This window comes from Cygnus atratus, chromosome 3, assembly GCF_013377495.2.
Source record: "Cygnus atratus isolate AKBS03 ecotype Queensland, Australia chromosome 3, CAtr_DNAZoo_HiC_assembly, whole genome shotgun sequence".
In the NCBI taxonomy this organism is placed as follows: Eukaryota; Metazoa; Chordata; class Aves; order Anseriformes; family Anatidae; genus Cygnus; species Cygnus atratus.
In genome coordinates this window covers 114,407,746-114,423,103 of record NC_066364.1, presented here as the reverse complement: position 1 = coordinate 114,423,103, position 15,358 = coordinate 114,407,746, and the positions used below count along the sequence as shown (strand labels likewise).

General features: G+C 49.2%; 1 protein-coding gene across 5 annotated transcripts in view; it reads right to left on the bottom strand.

Annotated features, from left to right (window-relative positions):
- The window catches only part of PAK5 (p21 (RAC1) activated kinase 5), an 88,112-nt gene extending 73,588 nt beyond the window's left edge, over positions 1-14,524 (bottom strand). For 3 of the 5 annotated variants that reach the window (XM_035553061.2, XM_050709980.1, XM_050709979.1), the window contains exon 1: positions 14,398-14,521. The gene's annotated coding sequence lies outside the window, so the exon portion shown is untranslated. Of the gene's footprint in view, positions 1-14,397 lie in introns of all 5 variants that reach the window. The other 2 variants (XM_050709981.1, XM_035553062.2) reach the window with 2 other exon arrangements.
- Positions 14,525-15,358: the final 834 nt, after the last annotated feature.

Sequence of the window (15,358 nt, the reverse complement as noted above, 5' to 3'; positions counted from 1 at the left end):
TCAAAATGTGGAACCACTCCCTCCTCCCCCTAATATTATCTATAATTATGAATACTTCATTTGCCTAAATATAATCAGAACAGATGAGCCTCAGAAAACCACAGCCTCAGTCTGGGACAATCTTCTGCACCCTTCAGGACACAGCACACTTGGGAAATGCTGCAGAGGGACTCGGTAGCTGCTGTCCATCAGGAGGGAGAGGAGCCTGCAGGCAGAACTCGGGGCTGATGTACAACATCCCCTAAAAGGCTCAGAACACCAGTGAACTGTTATGGAAGAGGCTGCGAATGATGAGGACTCGAGCTGACGCTGGGAGCAGGTCCAGCCCTGGGGAGGAAAGGCAGCATGCCCTCAACAAACCAGGGCAAGGGCCTGGCTTGGAAAAGTCAGGAAAGAAATCTTGGAACCTTTACGAATAGTTCCTATAAGCATCAACCTAATGCTCAGCAATAATTGAGCTGAAAATAGATAGACAAGAATTCTTAAGAGATGGAGAGAGGAAACAACGCCAGCAAATACCCTGATGAGACAGCACATGTTGAGGCACTGGCTTTGCCGAGAGCTAGGCTCTGCCTGTGCCTGCCTGGGGCTTTGCTGCAGCTTATTTAGCTGTACCAGCAATTCTTCTATTGACCAGGTGGCTTATCTCTGTACATAACCATAATGCTTGTTCCAAGAGTACTAACAGGAGGATATTTTGTGGGGAATGAAACAGCGATGATCCGGTGCGAGCAGGCAGCGCAGAGGAACAGCGTGGCACCACGTGGCTGGGCACTCCCAGGCAGGGGCACAGGATGCCATGCAGCGGGGTGCAGGCATGAGAAGATAAGAAAGGGGGCATGGGACAATGCTGGACCCCCCCATGGGCAACAAAGCAAAAGCCCCACAAATATCTCACTATGAAGTGCAGAAATCCAGACCTTGGCAAAATCAATTTTAGGTGCAGCAGAGAGAATAAGGAACAAGCATCTGACATGTTTAAGGTGCTCTACAAGCATTAAACACAGATACAAGAGGGACATGCAGACCTGAGGAAAGAAGATGGTGCTAAAGCATGCTGGAAAACAAACACAGCCCCAAGCAGATCCCAGAGCCAAGAGGAAGAAAACCATCAACCTCAACCTCCTGTTTCTCCCAGCAGGGAAGAATAAATGCCACCGGCAGCAAGATGTCCCTCCCGGAGGCAGCGCAGGACGCCGATGACTCACTGCATTTTTAATATTAGGAGCAATCAGGACTAGCAGCAGAAATGCCTGGCTGCAGGAGAGGCTTCTGACCTTACAAGACGGTTACGAAGGCTCAGTGGGTAAAAGCCCCCAGCAAGCGCTACTAGAGAGTAATTTCCACCTGCAAAATCAGCCTCTCTGCCTGCATTTCAGCTGAGCCTCTGGGAAAGTCTCTGCATCTGCTGGTTGCACCCCCATTTGGGGGCAGGCTTTGATGGACTGTACAGAATGCCAGGCACACCTGCAGGGGAGCCAAGAAGGAAGAAAAAACATCCAAAAACCAACCCTTACCCTGACCCCAACCCCCCTTTTCCCAGGAGGGTAGTGGAGAGGTGAGCAAAGAAAGGCACTGATAATAGGTAGAAGCATACAGCAACTTTTAAGTTATTACTGAGTCTGCTTCTGTAGCAGCATTTTTTATTTCCTTTTCCTATAATAACTTGATCTGGACTAAAAATAACCATCATTTCACTAGAGGGGTGCTGTTTCACAATTCACTAGCCGTAAGTTCTCAGCTTTGCCATAAGGCACGTTTCCTTTTGTTCCCAACAAGATCTCAAGTGCAGCACTGCACTAGTTACACCAAGTTACCAAACTTAAAATGAAAAATTAAAAGCTGAGAATTTTTATGTATTTATTTACTTAGAAAGAGCCTATATTTTGGTACATTTCCTCCCCCTTTTCTCAGTTTTTGAACCAGGATATATCACCAAACACCTCCATGCCAATATATCAAGATACCTGCAAATGAACCTCCCTCTCTAGCAACACCACCCACCGATTGTTATTGTCCTGCAAAAATCTCAAACTTGATTGCCTTGGGGGCAATGGTCAGGGTAGCAAAAGAGCCTGAAGATTTCCTTAGCTTTCTAAGCTGGACACAAATCCCATTCCCTGCACTCCTCTTTCATCATTCCGATGAAACAGAGAACAGAAAAATCGTTAAATGCCGGAAGAACCAGAGAAACAAAAGACAAACTAATTTCTGAACCCCCAAACCATCACTGTGACAATGCAGAGAACAACCAGGGACGAGAAGCAGACCGCCACTGCACCGAGAGTAAAGTTATCTTTCAGGAGAACATTTGCAATAGCACTCGGGGACTCAAACAGGGACATTAGTTAGCTATTTTATGCAAGAAAGATTGCTTGAATAATCAGTTTTTCTGATGTTGCCATGTCTTTTCATTTGTTAGCATGGAGCGTAATTGCTCCTTGAAAAGCTGAATGATTTTAAATTAGATGGAAAGATGGTCACTGCAAGCGAAGATAATTTTGAACGTTCCCATCCAAAGTTGAAGGTTTATAAATATGAGTTGAAAAGAGACGGAATAATTAATCTGGCAGCATTCACTTAATTTGTCCCCTTTCTTTTGTTTCTTCCTTACTATCCAAGTACGCACAACCCTGGGTAATGAAGAGCAGGAAAATAAATCAATTTACCTAGACCAACTCCCTTGCCAGACCTGGAAGCCATCAGTACAGTCAGCAGCATTGATTAAGCCCAGATTACCTTAAAACAAATTTGCCATGTCACTCATAAGACTTCCATTTGGCATTGGCCCGAGTATTTTTGTTAGTCTTTATCTTCTCTCCAAACACCGACCAGTGCCACGGACTCACCCTGGCCGAGGGACCCTGTTCGCAGCAGGACCAGGGCAGGATGCTTGGGGCTTGGTCTGCCTGCGGCTTGAAAACCCCCAAGGATAGAGATGGGATCAGTTGATCCCTCATCTGCAAGCTTTCTGCTTGCGGGAGCTACTTCCAGGCACTGAAAATCATAACTCAATTGCTCCAGCAACCGAACTGACTCCTTCTCACCAGCTGATTCAGCTGAGCTCTGCCATCGTGCCTTGTTTTGGTTTGCTTTACGTATCCTTCCCAAATTCCTCGCTCTCTTATTTCTTCTCCCCCCCATCAAAGCACCATATTCCTGAAGGCAGCTGTCACCCTTACCAGAGGATTTTGCAGTTGCTATTTGTATATGGGTGAACTCCACGGTGCCTTTTCTCTGCAAATGCAAAGCTGCTCTTGCTCCACCGCGGGGTGAGCCCAGCCAGCGAGGAGCAGGGAAGGCGCTGCCGGAGGAAGGAAGGAGAAGCAGAGGGCAGCAGAGCCTCCACGTGCTGCCCTGGAGAGGCTCGCAACTTGCAGCCACTTGAAAACTTAAGGGAGATTCGGGGTCATTTCTTCTCCCGCGAGCGTGCTCTGCCTTCAGTCCGCGGGTGATGGGAGCTCTGCTGCTGAAGATGACGCATCGGGGAGAGGAGATTTTAGTAACTGGGGCAGAGGAGGAGAGGCAGCGAGTGGTGAGAGGAGGAGGGAAAAGAGCCTACATAAAGCAGCAAAACTCAGAAAGAGGCAAGGCTTTCTTAGAGAAATGTAAGAGGGAAAGAGCAAAGTCTGGGGAGTTTTGGTGCAGAGGGGCGCATTTTCTAAGTGAGCTCCCATCCAGCCACATCTCCCAACACTTGGAACAGCTGGCTTCATCCCGCGGCTCCAACTCAACACCGAGTGACATCCATCCTGCCACCTTGTGCAAACACACGAGGAGATTTTCAGGCCGACTCTATGCCACCACAAAAAGCAGGAGTCCAGAGGCCTGCTGAGGTCTGAAATTCAAGGAAAGTGTTTGCAGAATTACTGCTCTGAAACCAAAGCTTCACTGGGCCTCTGCACTGGGGCCATAAAGCTGGGTAATGCACATCCCCGTGTGCCTGTACAGCAAAGTGACAAGCCCTAATACTACCAAATAAATTAAAGCATCCCCAGCCCTTCCAGCAGAGCCTCCTGAAACCCGACATGGAGGAGAGGCTGAACTGGAGGAGCAGAGGGACCAGGGAGCCCAGCTGGCTGCATATCTCAGCCCACGACCGCAGCACTGTGGGAGGGGATGCTGTGCTGTGCTCATGGCCTCGCTCAGCCAAGGCACCAGAGGAGTTTCCAGCAGTGGGTACCAAAAAACAGTCAAGTCATCTGCAGCTTTTTTTTATTCCTGAGTTTTTAAATGTAACTAACCACAGGTTCCCAATGTCCATCTTTAAGAGGCAGGGGAGTGAAGGAAATTTCGCCTTGATTCATTACGGTGCTTATGTACACATCTCACTTTAAGTGCCTAAGTCCAATTTAATTCGATTTGACTATGCTAAAATTGCTCAAGGAACAGATGACCCAGTTAGTCCTTGGACTGAAATCTGGGACCATGCAGATTCTACTGACAGTTTCAATTTACGTACTTGCTCTTCCTGCTTCAAAGCATAGAGGCGCAATTGTTTCTTTTCAAAATCATGAAAATTTAAGATGGGTAAATATCCTCCCCTCGCCAGTCCTTCCAGGAAACAAACATTTTACAGAAACTTTAATCCAGCATGGTCAACCTAAGGCAGAAGTTGGCAAATTTTGCCACCAAATAATTGAAATTCAGGAATTTGAGGAGCCGTTGGTAGGGCTGCAAAGCGCGAAGTACCTGGCACACTTCAGCTACCCATGGTCTCCATACAACGTGGCCAAGGACACAACCACCGTAACAAAACTCAGCAGCTGCTGATCTGAGCAACATGCTTCAATGTTCTGCTTTGCAAACAGAAAGGTGAAGTTGCATTTGCTCCCCACACGCTCATCCTTCCTGCACAAGGCCTCGTGCTCTCCCGGTGCCTGCAAGCAACTCGGATATCCTGGGTCCAGGCACAGCAACTGCCTTTGTACCTCAGGTACTGAGAGCCCCCTTCTCTGGAGCAGCATAGTCTGTACGCCAAAGGGTAATCAATGCTCCGTGATGCTCTTAAAGAAAAAACAGCTAATCTGGGCTGTCAATTAACCCCAAAGACCCAAATCCCCTCCTCCCCAGCTGCCTGTCTGGCAGATGGAGCTGCCTCCTGATCCATTCCCTGCGCACACCCCAGACCTGCTGCCCTCCTGCAAAAGCAGAGCCTGGCACCTCACCCCCAGGGCAAGTACTGTCCCAAAGGGACATCAGTCCCCGAGGGCTTTCCTCTGCCCAAACACCCATTAATTTTTACAGGACTCTGACCTGAACCGAAGTCTCACCAGTTTTAAAGCAGACGCGATTCCAAGTGCCAGTAAGCAGCTAATTCACACTTCACACAGAAAAAATGGGGGGGAAAAAGGCACGGCCTTTACACAGCCCCACTAGGGATGGCAGCAAAGATTTACTAGCAAAGGGCGGCAGCAAAGCCTCCTACTTCTAAAATTTTATTACTTTTACATAATAGGCTATCATGCACTTCCTAGCATGCTGTGAAGTGCTGCCATAAATATTTAAGCGGCAGTGACAAAGTGACCGTGTTGCAGCCCGTTTCTGTACTGTGCTGCCTGCTCTCTTGGGCCCACGGCAAAGAGAGCGGTGCCGTGCAGAGGGCTAAAGCACCATGCACAAACCAGGCTGTGCACACCTGCCCTCAAGTAAAGCCAAAGGAACTCAGCCGGTTATTAAAGGTCTCTCCAAACCAGGGTCTCTTGCAGTCATTATCGGCAAGTTTGTCACCAGCGAGGCTCCGCTCCCCGACACTTGCTCGAGTGCCTTCGTTATTACATCTGATGGCTTTATAGCATTATTTGAAGCTTGCTATTTACCTAGTTACACAAGACCCAGCAGCTTAGAGCCTGCTCTCTGCCTGGGCTGCAAATCTCTGCAACTACCTCCAAAATAGCCCAGATTTTATGACCCGTTAAGCTTAATGATAAACCCTCGGATTTATGTTCCAGGCTAGTGAACAGTGGGAGATCAAGGGCTAAGCTTTGATTTATCTGCAGGCCAAGGGAGCTTGTTATTTACTTCTTTATTCTTATTTTCCTCGGCATTTGCCACGATGACCGCAATGCTTTGCTATGACATCATGGCACTCTGGAGTGTTATTTATGTCACAGCCAGTGCTGCACGTGGACCTTTTGTGGCGCTGGTATGACCTCTCCCAGCAGGAGGGGAGCGCTGCCGGAGAGCTCTTCCAGCTTCTGCCCAGCCTGAGCCGAGGATCCTGCTACAGAGACGTTAACGCCAGACCTCCTTGGTGGTGGGTAACACGATGGTTTTCACCTGCAAAGACTGCTGGAGGTGGGGGGACGGCCTGGGAAGGAACACTGTACTGCTCTGCACTGGTTTTGTTCATTTGTAGTGCTTTTTGCGTGATGCCACCGGTGCCTGAGTTGAGATAAGCTCTGCTTCGTGATGCTTTAAACCCAGAATCATGAAAAGTGTGGTGCATTATCCAAGCTTTGCCTTGACTGACAACTTGACACCCTTTCACACACTTAAAAAAGCAGGCACTGCGGAGAGATGCTACTCAGTGTGGTCCAGTACTCTGCTTTTATTATAAATCTTACTGTTTTAAGGGTTTCTCTGAAAAACCTATGTCTCTGGAATCAGGGGATTGCAAGAAAATCTTCCATCTGCTCTCAAAATTTACTTTAAAAAGAAATAAAGAGAAAATTAAATGCCCTATGTGGTAGGAAAAAGCCTTGAGAAGCTGTTCGTAAGGACTGCAAATGTTCACACAAGTCAGAGTATCACACTTGTGCGGCTTTAAAGGCTCATCACAACGCCAGACCCTCCTAGTCTAGTCTCCAGGTGTTTGTGTAAGCCCGCTGCCAACACAGCTGGTTATTAGCTTTAACAAGGGCAGGTGGCTGCATCGCCAAGTGCCAGGGCAAAAGACTGTGAAAGTGTTGATGAATACAGCATTACAAAGCTGATCGCAACTTGAGTTATTTTCTTCCATGATTATTACATCCGTTGCACTGCGCTGCACAGGTATATCAGACTGCTTAAGTAGTAAGGAGAGAGGATGGGAAAAATAAACATTAAAGGGCAAATTTGGAGAAGCTGAAGCTTGCAGAACGAAGAGGATGTGCAATATAATAAGAGGCACCTGTCAGGGGAGCTGTGCATTATCCAGTCTTTCTCGTGATTGACAACTTGACAGCTTTTCACACATTAAAAACCCCTTCAAAAAGCATTAGTTAGCAATTATCACCAATTTTCCCATTAAGTCCATGAAACAATAGCTGCAGCTTAATTTCTAGCTACATCAGGACAGTTGACTATTTTTCTTCTGTTTGCACAAGATTGGAAATTGATGAAAAATTGCAAGATGCCATTACAGCAATAAGAGAAAGACGCCCAAGAGCAAAGTAAATAGCAAGAGACGTGTTTCTCTTCCTAAGAGAAATTCTAATTTATTAGAATAAAAATTGCAAAAGCAATGCAGGGGGAACAAACAGAAACCTTTTAGCCCTCAGTTAAAGATCTCTCACGCAGCAGCATCAGGATGTCACTCAGACAAGCCAACAAGCTGAGATTATGGGCCAAGTCCTACCAGATGCTGAGGAAAAAGTCAAAATAAATCTTCAAGCACAAAGTGATAATAAACGTGAGCCTGTGAAGTAGCCACACAGCTACCAGGTTTCTCACTCGGTACACAATCCCCGGGGCTTGCTGCATCGGTGAGGTCCAAAGTCAGGCTGGATTGCCCCAAAAGAAAGCAGTGCTGGTCTTAGCTTGACTTCATTGCAGCAAACCTTTCCCTTGGAAGGAAGCAGCCCTGCTGATGAGTGGCATGGCCCATACTCCTCTCCCCCAGAAGAGGAAAAACCCACACTTGCTGTTAGCCCTTTAAGAGACTGTAAGCCACTTTTCAGCTAGCAATGCTCTGCATCAATCAGTAAATTATTTATCTCAGCCCTTGTACTTCGTAAGTACTTGAACATGCAGCACGTACTCTCCCTGTGAATCCTGAGAGCGCAACGAGCTGGTCCCCAGTGAGACGGGGACGGAAAGCAGAGACCGGGACGGAGAGCTAACAAGACCTGCAGACCGAAAGAGGCGCTTTCAGTATCGTATCTCTAGTGTACCATACTGTGAGGGACACGCTTGTGTCCCTCATAAAAGCTGCGCCCCAACAAGCAATTCTCTTGGTTTCCCAGACCAGGACTCCACTGCCAGAATGGCACCTCTGAGTGAAGGCTTCTCATTCTCCACCCTGCTCCTAGGAACAAGCCCTCTGTGGCATGCACGGCATGTGGCTTCGCTCGTGCTTCCCCAGAGTGGTCTTCAGGGTATGTATGACACCATCTGCCTTATGCTGAGCCCCATCACCAATGCTTACTTTTGGCATAAGGGCTCCTGGCACTAACAACTTTAATTCCCTGCCAACCCCGCCCTGACTCCCAGCAAGACGGGGTTCTTTCCATAGAGCCACACGACTGCAGTCCCAGACAGCCATACGTGGGATGTTTCTAACTTGTTTTCTTTTCCACTTCTCCTCCTTCATTTACTGTCCTAAAAATGTCAGAACGGAGATCAACAACTTGAAAGGCAATCACCACCTGCAACTGCTGTAGCGACACTGAACTATTTTGGCAGCCAGGCCTCTCGCAACACCGCTGCCGGGGCACACACCTGCGATGGGCAGACACAGCGTGTTCCTGGGCTTCGGGCTGCATTGCTTTAAGCTTCTGCATGAAACATGGAGGTACCCAGTGATTTCCTGAGATTACATTCATTACCTTGGCACTGGAACGCTTTCCAGTAGCGCAGTAAACTTTATGTTTCCAACATAAAACCCCCTAGTTATGTTCCTTCCCCAAATCCTGCTGGCACGCTCCGCAGCCAAGACATCTCCCAGCCTGCTGCCCCACAAACAAGAACTTCCTCAGCCGGTTTTCCCTGACCTTCAATTTTTTTTAGGTGACGCAAAACACAAATAGGAAGACATTTTGCTACCTGAAAAAGGGGGGGGGGGGGGTCAGTGTGCAACATTTCTTTTGAGCATGCTTCAAAAATCTGGCACAGCTAGGGGAACATTCTCTTTGCACTCACCTTGCTCTCATGAAAACCTTCCTGCTTCTTCAGCCTACAATATCACCCCTCTCTATAATGCATTAAACCAAACATCCTCCAAAATCTAAGCAAAATGCAGCAAATCTGTTGCCTTTGGGGCCTTTACAATCAAGGTAGAAACAAATCTAATAGATGTAAAACCAGGCTCCCGGGGAGAAGGTGGGATTTGGTCCAACACATAAACCATTTAAGTGTTCTGACGTTTTATTTATATTTCATAAAGAGTTAAGGAACAACCCTTTTGAACCGTACCTCATTTATGCATCCCTCAGTTATATCTGAGCACCCTTCTGTGAGAATCCCATAGAGGATTCACGAAAAGCCTTTTAAATGCATTTATTTACATGGCCCAAACAGCCCAACGAGGCATTAAGCATTGTTTTTGTAATCCTGCAAAGTACCAAGAGCCTCCTGGGACAAACTGAGTCGCTTCAGCTCAGGACCAGATAGTTCCGCACCTGCCTAAAAAAGGAAACTAAACACCTGAAAGTACAAAAAAAGCCTTCCAAAAGCAATTATCATAATCCCTCCGGTTACACAGAGGTTAAATAACTTCTCCGAGGTGGCTCAGCCACAGCACAGCCTGGATTAGAGCCGCGGTGCCTCCTGACTTCCAGCTCCGTGCTCAACTCAGCGCCTTAAATAGCTTGAGTGTAAGGAATTAGCTCTGTGCATACCTCCAACTCAGGGAACGGGAGAGCTGGAGTACAACTGAATGGTAACAAAGTCTGTGGAGAGTCCTGGGAGAGAAACGTAAAGTTTTAAATTGGTACTACCACCTGAACAACCTGTATGAAGGCATACGGCTACAGTTTGTTGCCACCAGTTTTGAAAGAGTGAATTATCCACACGTAGCAGAGCATGCTGCAATAAAATGTTTATAGCTATCAGCAGGATTGTTCTTGAGGCATTTATTTGTTCCAGGTTTTCTTTGTTGGCGTTTCTTTTGTCCTCTCCTTTGTCAACAGGGGTCTCTTCGTGCTCCTCTTTCTGGGGTACCTTCATGGCTATGAAGATAATGAAGTTTTTTGCTATGGGAGGAATTTCGTGACACTGCACATTTTTATTTGCGTTGTCATTTTGCATTATTGTGTTACTACAGTCATTTCTGGCCCGCGTGGCTTACCTCTCGGAGGTGACTGCACACACGTGCTTTCACTACTCCACTGCCTGTAGCTGCAGCATGCTCTTTTACTTGTCAGCTGCCTCCAGCAGAGGACAATAAATCTCAAACAGTCCGAAAAAAAAGGAAAATCTCTACTGCTATTTTTGGCATCCGAGATCTTTGGCTTAACCTATTTTTGGCAGAACATCTTTGTTCAACAAGATCAGAGCTCCCACCCCTGTGTGACACCAGAGGATGTCCCGCTGCTGCTGGCGCTGCTCGCCAGCAGCAAGCTCTAACAGCAGAGCTGGCGCACGGAGCAAACCCAGGAGTCCAGAAAGAAAAGCACGAGAGCCAGGAGATCACGAAAGCCCTTTGCCTCCACCTGCCAGGTGCTGTGCAACCCTGAGCGAGGTGTGCCGCTCCTCTGTCTTCACCCCAGCACATTGCACACACACAAACAGCCAGTGCACCTCATGCAGAAAGCCCACCAGGGTAAAACATGTCTCACCCTGTGTCAGCAGCACCCCAGTCGGGGTGGTTCATGGTATGTAAACAGAAAAACGTGTGTGTATCTCTGGTGTTTTAGTACAAGCTTTGCATAGGGGATAAGAATGGTCAGAAATAGGAAAGGGCAGCCTGGCCTGTAAAAGAACTGAACTTAATTCATAGATTTTTGTTTTGTTGATTTGATTTAAGGAAATATTCAGTATTTTCAGAGCTCTGTCTGCTCTGAAATGTAGTTACCTTTGTACTACAGGAGCATCTTCAGTAAGTGGTAGCACTCTGACTCGCCCCAGGAAAGCAAACAGTTGGAAATGATGCAAAATAGTGACTTTGCATGTCCTGGCTCACTCTGCGACAGGAGTACATGCTTCCTGTGTCACTGCAGGACAGGCACTGCTCAGAAAGGGATAGGCCTTGGCCATTTAAGGCACAAGGCTGGGCGCAAATTCTGTGTTTGGTGCCAGAGCTGCAAGACGGCTGCTTTCAACAACGTAGCTGAGCCTTGCAAGAGCCAAATGCTGTGGCAGGTTGTAGCCCCGAAGGCCCTGTGACACTCCTTTTTCCCCAGGGGAAAAATAAAAAACAAAGTAAGAGAGCTAGATGTTCATTTTGATAGAAAATATTCCGCCTTCCTGGCAGGAGAGAGCCCTCCAAACACGACACCGAGCTCTGCAGCCCTGCTGAGCCTGGCGACAGGCGCGCTGAAACGCGGCACAGACTGCAGCTCCCTGGTGAATTGGCGTGGTCTAATGGATTAACGGCTTAATCAGAGTTACCTGAACATTAAATATCATTAGAGAGCCCTGAAATCTGTCTATTTTTTCCCCTTTTAAACGGCCTCGTAACTGACTGGTTTTTAGTGCTCTGCTGTTGATGTTTTTGAAACTTTCCAGTTTTCAGCTGTTTTCCCCTGGAGAACAAAACCAATGCAGGTGTGCTCTCTCCATCAGGCAGGGCTCCTCGCATCCCTCATCACCAGCTGAAGCTGGCCATAATAGAGGGCAGCTGCCTCAAATCAAGTTCTGTACCAGGAGATTTGGGAGATACTTTCTGCAGCTGCCACCAAGCAAGAGCGATAAGCCTGTATCGGGCACCTGGAAAGCCACAAGGAAGGAAGCCATAGGAATCAAGGCTCTGGTGGCTCTGCCACCAAGACTTTGACCAAGAAGTCATATAAAATGCCTTTCACGCTTCAAATGGCTACTAATATGACATTGAAAATTTTTAACAAATTATAAAACAAACGGAGATAAATTAATAGACTATAGTACAAGGTGATGAAATTATATGTCCTCCAGGTGTGAGGGGCATCAGCCCCATGACATTTCCATTGTTGTGTTTCTGATTTTACCTGGCTGCAACCACTGAGCATCCCACACGGATGCCTGAGGGTTCATGCAGCTTCCACCAAAATCTAGGGAAAATCAGCCAAATCCTGCAGCAGACCAAACTCCCCTGAGCTGAGCAAGGAGCAAAGCAGAGCTGGCCCAAGAAACGCCATCAGGATGGACAAACAGCACCATGAGCCAAAACGCAACACTAAGAGTGGGACATCCCAAGGTATTTTAACAGGAGGGCTTTGTTCAGGGCCTATGCACACTCCAGAAACCCTTCACATGTACTGCAGTACCCACAGACACCTGTTAACAGCTTTAGCGGTTGGTACACAGCAGACTGCTGGTTTTAGATTTTGCAAAATAAGGCAGTAAACACGGAGAGGATTTATGAATTTGAACAGGTTCGTGGAAGACACTTGAGGTTCTTAATTGGAGCAACTTCAAAGCAGTAATTGAAGTGTCAAGTCTGAGTGGGATCTGAGCAGAAGAACAGGGTTGCAGGTGCTTCCCCCCCCTTCCTTTTTCCCCATTCCTCCCTGAAACCACAGGGTACCCGTGGCAGATCTGTGCCAGCACCACCTCATGGGCAACGCCCAAGCCACAGGAGCTGGAGTTCTCCTTGAACACAACTTACACCCAAGTTATGTCCCCAGCTGATGCCAAAAAGCACAGTCTTCTCATAACATCTACCCTGTTTCTGTACTGAACGAGCGGTCGGAGGCGAGACCGATGAGATAAAGCAAAACTCAGCTCCTGTTAACTAGCACCACAAGAAGTTTGTTCTTAGCCAACTGACGTCAGAAATTTATGCTTCTGAGCAAGTTTCTTGCAAAGCATTTTATTTCCCAAACTCACAGCACCCTGGTGACATATTTTCATTGTAGGATTAGCCATCAGGAACTGAGATTTCACCGAAAGCCAAATACTCACCTACTGTATTTGGGACTGATGAAGGTAGCCAGGAACAGCGAACAGGGATGCCAAAGAGCCAAAGTCATTACACAAGCAACAGGATTTACTATACACACACACACACACACACACACACACACAATGACTGGTTCACTCTCCTTTCTTTACAGTAAGGTTAAAAAATGCAAAAATGAGTAACGCCACTCTCAGCTGCTGCATGAAGGCGAGGCAGGACCACGACAGACTGGGCTGAAGTCATCTGAGGAAAATTAATCTCTTCTTGAAAGCGCAGTTTCACCTCGATCAAAAGCATTTGTAAAAGGTGTTTGAAGCAAGGAGAAAATAAGGGAGTTTTGCGTCAGCACTTTCAAAACAAGTGACACTGCCTTTTCCTCAACCCAAGCCGTGTTTTTACTTAGTCTGTCTCAAATTAATTAGTTTGCTAGAGCAAAACCTTAATTCCGGATTGAACAAAGGCTTTCCATCAACCTCAAAGGAGCTAAGACACAACAAAGCCCAAAAGCAGCCTGCCCTAAAGGAGCAGCCCAGCAGCACCCAAGGACCAGCCCCGGCAGCTCTAACCCAGCAGCAGCAGCTCGGACTCAGCGCCCAGCCCCGTGTCCCTGCCATAAGGAGGGCAGCGGGTCAGCGGCCCAGAAGCAGCAGTACAGTGGTGGTTCGGCAGGAGGAAACAATGCAAAGGGCCATTTTGTGAGCCTCAGCTTTTCAGGTAATGGAAATGTTTCTCCGCTAAACCTTGCTCGTGGGTGTGCGGACAGCCACGAGTCCTGCGTGCCCACTAAATCCACATTGGGATCACCCTTGGGAGATGCCCAGAGCCTCCAGGAGCACCTCCAGGCAACAACGGGTCCATCCCAACGGCAGCAGCGATGCTCACATGGGGACGGGGAGCCTGGCTCTCTGCTTTGGTCCTGCCCGGTGTCAGTGGAAGTTTCACAGTGCAATTAGGGCAATAAATAGATGAGGAGCGACTACGGCTCCCTGGCAGCCGGTGCTTACAGACAACAGGGACGCATCCTACCGCAGGTACCGGCTTTCTGCCCTCCTCTTGCAAACAGCAGAGCACAAAACCCACAATAAACGCAAGGAACAGAGCATCAAAACGACAACAGCTGTGAAATTAACGGCTGCCAGACGGGTGGTGACGGTGACCCTCCCGAGAAGGCAGGCACGGTGCCCCTAGCAGGGTGGCAGCCCCTCGGCTGGAGGCGGAATATCTGGGGCCAGCCCCGTGTTTCCGGGCGCAGTGCCGGCGCGTAACAAAGGCAGGGCGGGCAGGCAGCCCGCGGACGGCTCGCTGCGGGACCCGCGGGCTGCGACGGGCACCGGGCAGCGAAAGGCGCCGTCCTGCGGCCTCGCCCCGGGCTGCCGGCCCCGTGCTGGCTGCCGGCCCCCAGCCCAGCCCAGCCCGTCCCGTCCCGTCCCCAGCCCTACCTCTGCCGCCGCGCCCCCAGCGCCATCTTCTCGCGCCCGCTGCATCCGGGCGGCGCCCGCCGGGCTCGGCTCGGTTCGGGCGGGCTCGGCTCGGCTCGGAGCCGCACGGCCCGCAGGTGCCGCCGCCGGGCCCCGCCCCGAGGTGGGCGGGGTCTGCAGAGAGGCCACGCCCCCTGCCGCGGCCACGCCCCCTCGGGGGAAAGCGCGCGCCGGGCGGTGCCGCGTTGGGTTGGGTTGGGTTGGGTTGGGTTGGGGTTGGATTTAGGCTGTCCGGAAACCCAGGAGTGCTTTAATTCAACCCCCGAAATGGGAAATTGGCAGCCAGGCCGGTTAGGGCCAACGCAGCGCACGCTGCCCTCGGTGGGTGCCAGTGGTGAAGCCGCCCCCTTGCTCCTGCTCTCCGGGGGTTTCCGGAGGTTTTGCAGTAGGCATTGAAGGATGTTCAGGCTTCTGAGAAACTAAGAACAAAAGTAATAACGATAAAATCAGGCCCAACCATAACAGAAGTATTACAGTAATAATAAAAAATCCCGTGCTTAGACTTCACCACGAAGCCGAGTACTGCCCTGGTGCCCCCGAGCAGAGCTAACGCCGGACGAGGCAGAGGTTTCCTCGCTCCGAGGCAGCAGGAATGACGTGTCTGCAATACAAGGTGCTGTACTCCTTGTGTATATGTACTCCTGGCGCTGTACATATGGCTTCTGGCAGGGGAAAAAGAAATCGAGCCTCTGCTATTTTATCTTCAGTCTCAAGCAGGGTTTGAGGAAATTGTCCGAGTGAATTGTCACAGCGGGCTGACGACTGCTAAATTACAGCACGGGGAGAGGGGCCCGGTGCTGCTCCAAGAGCGCAGAGGGAGGAGGTGGCAGGAGCCCTCCCCCATCCTGCTGGTGCTGGGAGAAGTGGGGGCAACTGGCTACAAGTCCCCCAAGAGGAGGCAGGCATGGCTGTCCGTGATGGC